Source organism: Penaeus monodon, chromosome 3, assembly GCF_015228065.2.
Source record: "Penaeus monodon isolate SGIC_2016 chromosome 3, NSTDA_Pmon_1, whole genome shotgun sequence".
NCBI classification, from domain to species: domain Eukaryota; kingdom Metazoa; phylum Arthropoda; class Malacostraca; order Decapoda; family Penaeidae; genus Penaeus; species Penaeus monodon.
The window spans coordinates 48,040,189-48,048,786 of NC_051388.1; the positions used below are offsets into that span (position 1 = coordinate 48,040,189).

At 31.9% G+C, this 8,598-nt stretch overlaps 1 pseudogene; it reads left to right on the plus strand.

The window, feature by feature from the left end:
• The first annotated feature begins 2,632 nt into the window (after nt 1-2,632).
• Nucleotides 2,633-8,598, plus strand: part of LOC119586833 — a 10,069-nt pseudogene continuing 4,103 nt past the window's right edge.

Sequence of the window (8,598 nt, forward strand, 5' to 3'; positions counted from 1 at the left end):
TCCCCCCGAGTACAATCCTAAATTTTAAACACTAACATATGCTTTTAAAAATAAAAAAAACCAAGCAAAAATTTTTTTAAAAAGCACCCCCAACATATTAAAATTTTGTGTGGTGATATATCAATATACATTGTATATACTTTTTGTACATTATATTATTTATTTATTTATGTTATATACAAAATAACATTTAGTTTTATATATATATATTTACCACACTCATATATACATATATATAATATATATTATTATATATATTAATATATTTTTTTTTTTTTTTTTGTGTGTGTGTGTGTGTGGTGTGTGTGTGTGAGCACACACACACACACACGCACATATATATAGCTTTGAATCAGACACACATATATATTGCCTTTCACCCGGGGGTCGGCGGTTCGCGCCCCGACCGGGCGCGAAAAGTTCAATTACCCCCTGGGTTACTGCTGGGGTGGGCACCACGGGGGGGAAAGGGACTGGTTCCCCCGGGAGTCACCCGCTGACACCTTGGGAGGGCTTTGCCGTGTCGACTTATCCTTAGTTCTAAACTAAGGTTTGAAGCGTGCCCCATTACAAAATACACCATTGATACCGTCCATTGGGCGTTCAAGTGAATGGAACGTTCCGCGCATAAAATATATTATAAAAAAAAAAAATTAAATTCAGCCTTTTTTAAATTAATCTGCAGGGGCTCAAAAACTCAAAACATCCGGTTTATTGTTTCCTGTATTAAAGCGGTTGTGTTTTTTTTTAATCTTTCCCCAGATATGAAAAACGTTTTTTGTTTTTGTGTTTTTCTTAAGGGTTGTATTATAAGATAGTTTTTTTTTGCCCAAAAAAGTTAACATTGCATACCTTGCACAAAATAGAGGATAAAAAATCCTTTTTAAATTGATACTTGCTGAGCGTAACTTTATATATTACAATTTAGTAGTATACTAAACATTTCATAAAAAAAAAAATTATAAAATTTTAATATATATATATATATTATATATATATTATATTATATATAATATAAAAATATTACTAGCATACACAACATACCCACTGTCATTTAGCCTTTGCCCCGAAACAAAAAAATTATCATTATAGCAAACCAAAAAGCACACAGATGTGGTTGGGTATTTTTATAAATATTATATATATTAATTTTAATATATATATATTATAATATATAATGTAAGTAGTGTGGGCTGAAAATTTTATATATTTTCATATATACATATAATCATAATACACACCCACGTACACACACAAACACCACACACATATAAAAACGTATGTGTATTGTTCGTGGCATAATTTCCACATATATTACACCAAACCATCCATATATAATGCATATATACACACTTTATTATGTATGTATATAAAGTATATCGTGGTTTTGTTTGTGTATATATACATACATATATTTTATACATATATGTATATGTGTATACTTAGACTGAGAAAGAAAGTATTTTATTTATATATTCCGTTTTTTTCTCTCTTTTTTTATTTATTTTATTTCATTTGTGTGTGTGTTTGTGTGTTATTTCTGTAACACGGTCAGAGGAAATTTATATGTTGTGTATATATATATGTTCATATATATATATATATATATATATATATATATATATATATACATATATACATACATACATATATATACATATATATATACGCACGCACACACACACACATATAAACATACATGTGTGTGTATGTATGTGTATGTATATATATTCATACTTATACATATACATACGAACATACACACACAAAATATACACTTGTATATGTATATATATTCATATATATATTGTGTTTATATACATACATGTATACGTATATATACATATAAATATATATACTTATAAATATGTATATATGTATAAATATGTATTTCTGTATATGTACATACATATATCTGTATATATACATATATAAATATATATGGGTGTGTTTATAGATACATAAACATATATATATATATATATATATATATATATATATATAATATATTTCTTACACATATATGTATATGTGTATACTTAGACAGAGAGAAAAAATCTGTTTTATTTAGTGTATGTTTCTGTATGTGTGTGCGTGTGCGTGTGTGTGTGCGTGTGTGCGTGTGCGTGTGTGCGTGTGCGTGTGCGTGTGTGTGTGTGTGTGTTGTGTGTGTGTGTTTGTGTGCTATTTCTGTAACCCGGTCATAGGAAATTTAAAACGCATGCGATTCCTGGAATCGCATGTGCCCTGATATCAAATTAGACATGAGCTGCATGTACAAAATCAAATGAGATCCAAATGCCTTATGGCCAATCCTAAGGTTATGTACACGTGGACTAGTTATAAGGGAAATGGTATATTCCATTCCGTTAATTATGATTTTGCTTCAATCACGATATTATCTGCATTACATGGAGGCACCCACAGGTACTGCATGATAAACGATAAGAAAAAAAAAGTCATTCACCCATATCACATCTCCCTCTTCTGCCGGTGGTATACTTTCACTGAATACCAACCTCATCCCCCCAACTCCCTCCATCCCAGTGTCATCTTGGCACTCTTTCTCAGGACTATATAAGCATCCAGTGCTTGCTTAAAGGAATCACATCCTTCCAAAGTCTCAAGCACAATGAAGGGGTTGGCAGTGGTAAGTGCTACGAAATACATGTGATATGTAATGGAAACACACACTCGCATACACAAACATATATAATTGCGTGTGTATGTTTTCATGCATATATGCAGACAATCAAAAAGATATAATATCGTTACCTTTACTTGTGTTCACTGAGGAACATGCAAGCGTGTTTTCGTGTCTATGTAGGCCTACGTATATAATGAAAAAGCAATATATATATATATTTTTTTTTTCCTATGCTTCACCATTTCTCAAGTGGTACGCATTTGAATTGCATAGTCTGTTAGTAATCAAATTAATGGGACACTGAAGTGTTTTTGCTATCTCTAACCCCAACTTCTGAGATCTTCCCACATCCTGAAAAGATCCCCCGCGAGCCTCTTTTTCCCTGGGGGTTTTCGCTCCCCTTTTTCCCGATGGGCTTGGGGGCCCTAATAACCCCCTCCGCATCCCCACCCCCTCCACCTCCCCCCCCAAAATTTTTACCGGCCTTACTCCTACCCCTCCCAAAAAAACTCCCGGCCCCTACACCACTCCATACCCCCAACCAAAGGGGCCCTAAAACCACTGCCACAAAACCCCAACCCCCGGGCCCCACACGCTGACCACTCCCCCAAACACCCCCGGCCCCCCTACACCATTGCCCCCCCCCCAACCCTACCTGCCCCCCCCCCCCCCCAAAACCCAACCAACTATTTGCCCACCCCCAAATTTCCAAGCCCCCATCCTATACAATGGGCCAAAAAACAAAAACATTAAAAATTAAAAAGGCTTGCAAAAAAAAGCCTTTTGCTCCCTCTTTTCTCAATATTATTATTATTATTGCGGTTTTTCCCTTTTTTTCTTTAAAACCTCATGGTTTCTTAGAACTATGTTTTGTCATTTATTGTTTTTTTTTTGTTTTTTGTTAACATAATTGGGTAATTAATAAATTTAGTTTTATTATATTTTAGCATTATCATACCCACATTTTTTGAAACCCGTGAAACACAAAAACGATTATTTAATTTTTTGTTACCCCGTGTTTGAGGGTTTGTTTATTATCATTTAGGCAATCATAACCCATAATGATATATCTATTAAAACTGTTTTTCAACTATACCATTATTCCCATTATCATGAATCCCTTTTACTACTTTTCTTTGTCTTATCATCTTTACCCTTATATTCATTATATTACCTATCATTTCTATACCATTTTAAATCGTCTAGTAATTTCTCTATAAAAATCTTGTTGATGGTGTTTATCAGTTTCCTTTAACAACAGAACTGCCCAAGTGTTGGAAACCAGTGTAAAACCCGGGAAAGCCCCTTTAAACCACAGGAGAAGCCAAATACTGGTTCGAGTGGACAGAAAAACGCCCATTATAACAAATTAAAGAAGGAACACCGTGACGGAGAAAAGCCCGGGGATTCAAAAACGTTTTGCTTCCTGACACCACGGGGTCCGGGGTCATTTAAACACGCGACGGCGACCCCCGGGTTTCGTGGCTGAATTTACTTACGAAGGAGAAGGCAAGGGAAACCAACACTTTAAACAGGGTTATCTGCCTCCTATCCCCCCTTAAAAACCTCCTCCTTCCATCTTGGCCCCTCATTATTCTCATAAGCTTTCTCAATTTTTTATTTTTAAATATTCTACCTAAACAAAATTTAATCTTGAATGGCGACTAAAAATCACCCTGCTTTTCTATGTGACAAAGAGCCGAAATAAAGAAATTTGGCATTTTAAAACCCATATTTATATATTTATGTTTTAAAAATAAAAAAATTTTATCATATATCGCAAAACATAGTACATATATATGGGGGCGTAGGGGGGTTTATTATATATTTACATTTTATGGGGTTTTAATAAAATTATAATTTAGGGATAAGGCTTTAAAAAAATTAATACTTTGGGATAGGGATATATGTAAAATTAGTATGTATGTTTGTGTAAAAATACATAAGGGTAAAATATTTTTTTAGATACCCGGGATGTATGACAAATATGTTTTTAAAATGAAAACCTTTTATAGCCATACGTGTGAAATGTGCTTTGCATAAAAGTAAATATAAAATATATAATATAATATTAAAAATAAAAGAAAATTATATATATTTTATGGGGATATAAATTAATATATAAAATATATAATATTATATAAAATTTTATGTTGTTTTAATATATTTTTGTGTGTGGGTTTCCATAATATAGGGTATAATATTTCACTTTTAAATAAATCTTTTTTTTTGCATTGTGGTTTTTTTATACCATATATTTTTAGTGTGGTTTAGGGCATTATGACATATATATTATATATGTGTAAATATATTGCATTTTTACCATGGGGTTTTATAAACATATATATTTGAAAAGTATATGCATAACATGTGTACCCGTTAGGGTTGATTTACATTATACGTATGTTTTAATTACAATATCCCATTATAAAAACATAACAAAATAAATGTAAAACACAACCCACACAATAAAAATCATCATCAAAAGGGGGGCCCTTAACGCTAGCGGCGTTTTTGCCGCCCCAAACCCCTTTTGGGGCCCCAACGCCGGGGGTCCCTCCGATCAACCCTCCATCCCGCGCTTTTTCCTTCAAAAATCAGCATATATTGGCCCTTCTCTACCTGGGTAAAACCCTCTGGGAAGACATGGGGTGTGTATATTTATAAATTTTTATGTGTTATAATATATAATATATATAATATTATATATATATATATAATTTTTAATATAAAGCAGGGAAAAAACACTCTTCCGTACTGATCCCTTGGAAAGAAAAAATCACAATAAAAAAAACCTAGATATATTAAAAATGAGACTACATTTCGAAATCCCCCGGATTCCACCCCCCTCCACACATATAAAATACAAAATGTGTTGTGTTGTGTGAGAGAGTGTGTGTGTTTGACGATGTACATACCCACCACCCCAACACACACACACATATATATATATATATATATTTATATAATAAATATATATATATTATTACATATGTATATATGTATAAAAGATTAATTGTGTCGGGGTATAGGGTTTGTTATATATATTTTAAAATTTTGTATATTTCTTGTATTATAAAATATGAATATATGTGTGGTGTTTATGTATATGAAATTTATGTTATTTTGTTATATAAAATTTATATGAGTGTATGATTTTATTTTACATAGGGTTTATATTATCCCTTTTTTTTTAATCGCTATTTATCCCTTTCGGTATGTTTTATATATATGTTATACTCACTTTTGTATGTATGCACTACTACTGCCATTGTACTTGAAAACTTGCTGAATAGAAGAGTAAAAAACCCCAAACACAGTATCTCCCAAGCATAGCAAACCTTTTCCGAAACGCATAATCCTTCTCCATGTAGGTTTTCCCTTCTTTCCCTGCTCAAGGGCCGGGTTTAAAGGGCCAAATTTAAAGGTTAATAAACCCAACAATAGCACTACTAGGGTTAAAAGGGACAAGTACCCTTTTTAAATTTCGTCCCCCACAAAATAAGGAGGTATAAAAAAAAAAAAAACAAAAAGGGAAAAAAAAAATGGATATATTTTGCATGAAAAATTTTATAAAATTAAAAATATGTATAATATTGTGTGTGTGTAGTAAATTTTCGTGGAAAGGGCAACATACCTATATTATAAATATATAAAATTTTATATATATTATATATTATACATATATATATAATAATATTTTTTTTTTTTTTTTTTTTTTTTTTTTTTTTTTTTTTTTGATACCCCAGGGAAAAAAGAGAGCACAAAAATCCTCTCCGATACCCTTCCCATTTTCAACACAAAACATACACACACACGATTTTAATAATATATATAGAACATACAAGTTACTTATGTATATGTATATATACATATAATGTATAAAACCTCACAAAACACTTTATACACATACGGGGCGCGCGCGCGTACACATCCACATAAAACACACACAACATATATATTATATATAGTTTTATATCTATATATGTGTGTGGTGTGTAGGCATATATACATTACATTTTTTAATAACACCTCATTCCATGTTTTATATATTAAAGTATTTTAAAATTTGTTTTTTTATGTGGTGTGTGTGGAAAGGCAAAGGGTACAGAGAGGATGATAGCATCTCTCTTTTTTATAAATATTGTTCTGTGCGTGGGACGGAATGTCCCGTTTTTGAATTTTACATATATATATTGGGCAGTAGGTAGGAGAGACAAATAGAATTTTAAAAGATAAAAGATAGATAGATAGAAAATACATTCCCAAAAGAAATGAGGGTTTTGGGTTTTATAAAATTTTTTTTTGGGATGTTCACATTTGGAAAGCAATTCCAAAAAGGGATAGGGAGTAGGGTACTAGGAGGGCTTTACCTATCAATACAGGTCCCAACATAGTCATGTTTTACTATATCAATTTGCACTCACTCTTTTCTGTCTTTCATAAATTTTCAGTATATTCCCGGGGGATATACATATAATTTATCTATTTTCTTAAACATCTACTATGTGCGAGCGGCTATCAGCTATTCCTTTATTAACCTATCCCAATTTTCCCATCAGTTTATCTATCATCCGTCCCGCCTTTTTTTTAAAAAAAGAGTATGCGTATGTTTACCTATCATATAACGATCATAATAAAAAACTTATGTGCCCTTTTTTGCTGTTGTGGGGGGGAAAAAGGGGGATTAAATGTGGACGGGACCCTTTTTTCCCCCTTTTCCATAAAAACCCCCCCCAAAGATAGCCCCCTTACTAAAATATTTTCGAATTTTTCCCTAAAGATGCAAAGGTGAGGAGTGGCCTTTGGTCGAATTTTTTAATCCCGTTACGAATTTTTTTGATAAAAAAAATGTTTTGGTTCTATTTCATTACCGATAAAATAAAGTTCCCTTTTTTAGACCGCCGTTGTTCTGGCCCTTTTTTCTGTTGCTTTTTTGTTTCTCCCCTATAGCCTGCCTGTGGTTTTGTCCCGGAGCCCCCCATTTTCTTCTTTACACTATGTCTTACAGCACGCCTTATAGAAGTATCCCCCTTTAAATAAACCCTTTTTACATCTAAAAGGGGACATAAAAGTCTGAAATAACTCCCGTTTCACTGATCCTAACACTGTAGAACAAGCAATATATTTTAAAAAAAACCCCCCGGCAAAGAGAATAACCAAAAAGACAGCTACTCCTTTTCTATCACGTTCAAAGCTACATGTGCAAAACTTTTCATACTGAATATCATGGAATCTAGAAACGTTTTTTTCCATATACAGATTTTATATAAAAACCCAAATCCCCCAAAATACCCAAGGGCACAGAAATTTAAAAAAAGGTGGAGAATTTATCCCATTATTTATTCAAAGCATTTTTTTTTCTTTTTTTATCAAATTTTTATTTTTTCATGGGGGAAAAAAAAATTAAGTATATATTTGCGGGGAAACCCGCTAAGTCCCACTTTAAATACGCTTTTTAAGGATGGGCTACTTATCCCCCCTTTTTTTTGAAATCTCTTTTAAAAGAAATAAATATTTATCATATTTGAATTTCCCTGTAAAAAATATATATATATAAAATATATTTATATATATATATTATATATATAAAATATTTTAAAAATACAGTGTGTGCCCAATTATTACTTTAAACCCAATTTCTCTACGAATCTTGTTTTCCCCAAAGGCCCCTTTTCCCCGAATGAAAAAAACTGCGGAAATTTGTAAATATCACAAATTTTTAAAATTTTCAAATTTTTTTTTTGTCAAATGATTTTATTGTATATACATATATATATATTTCCAAAAAATATTAATATAATTTTGCATGATTGTCGGTGTGTGTTTTGTGTGTTTGTTTTGTGGGTGGGTGTTCCCTATATAATGGAAACAACATATTAATTTTTTTCTGTAGTGTTTTCCCAAAAAAAAACAGCACACGGGACATATATAACATAAATGTGTATATA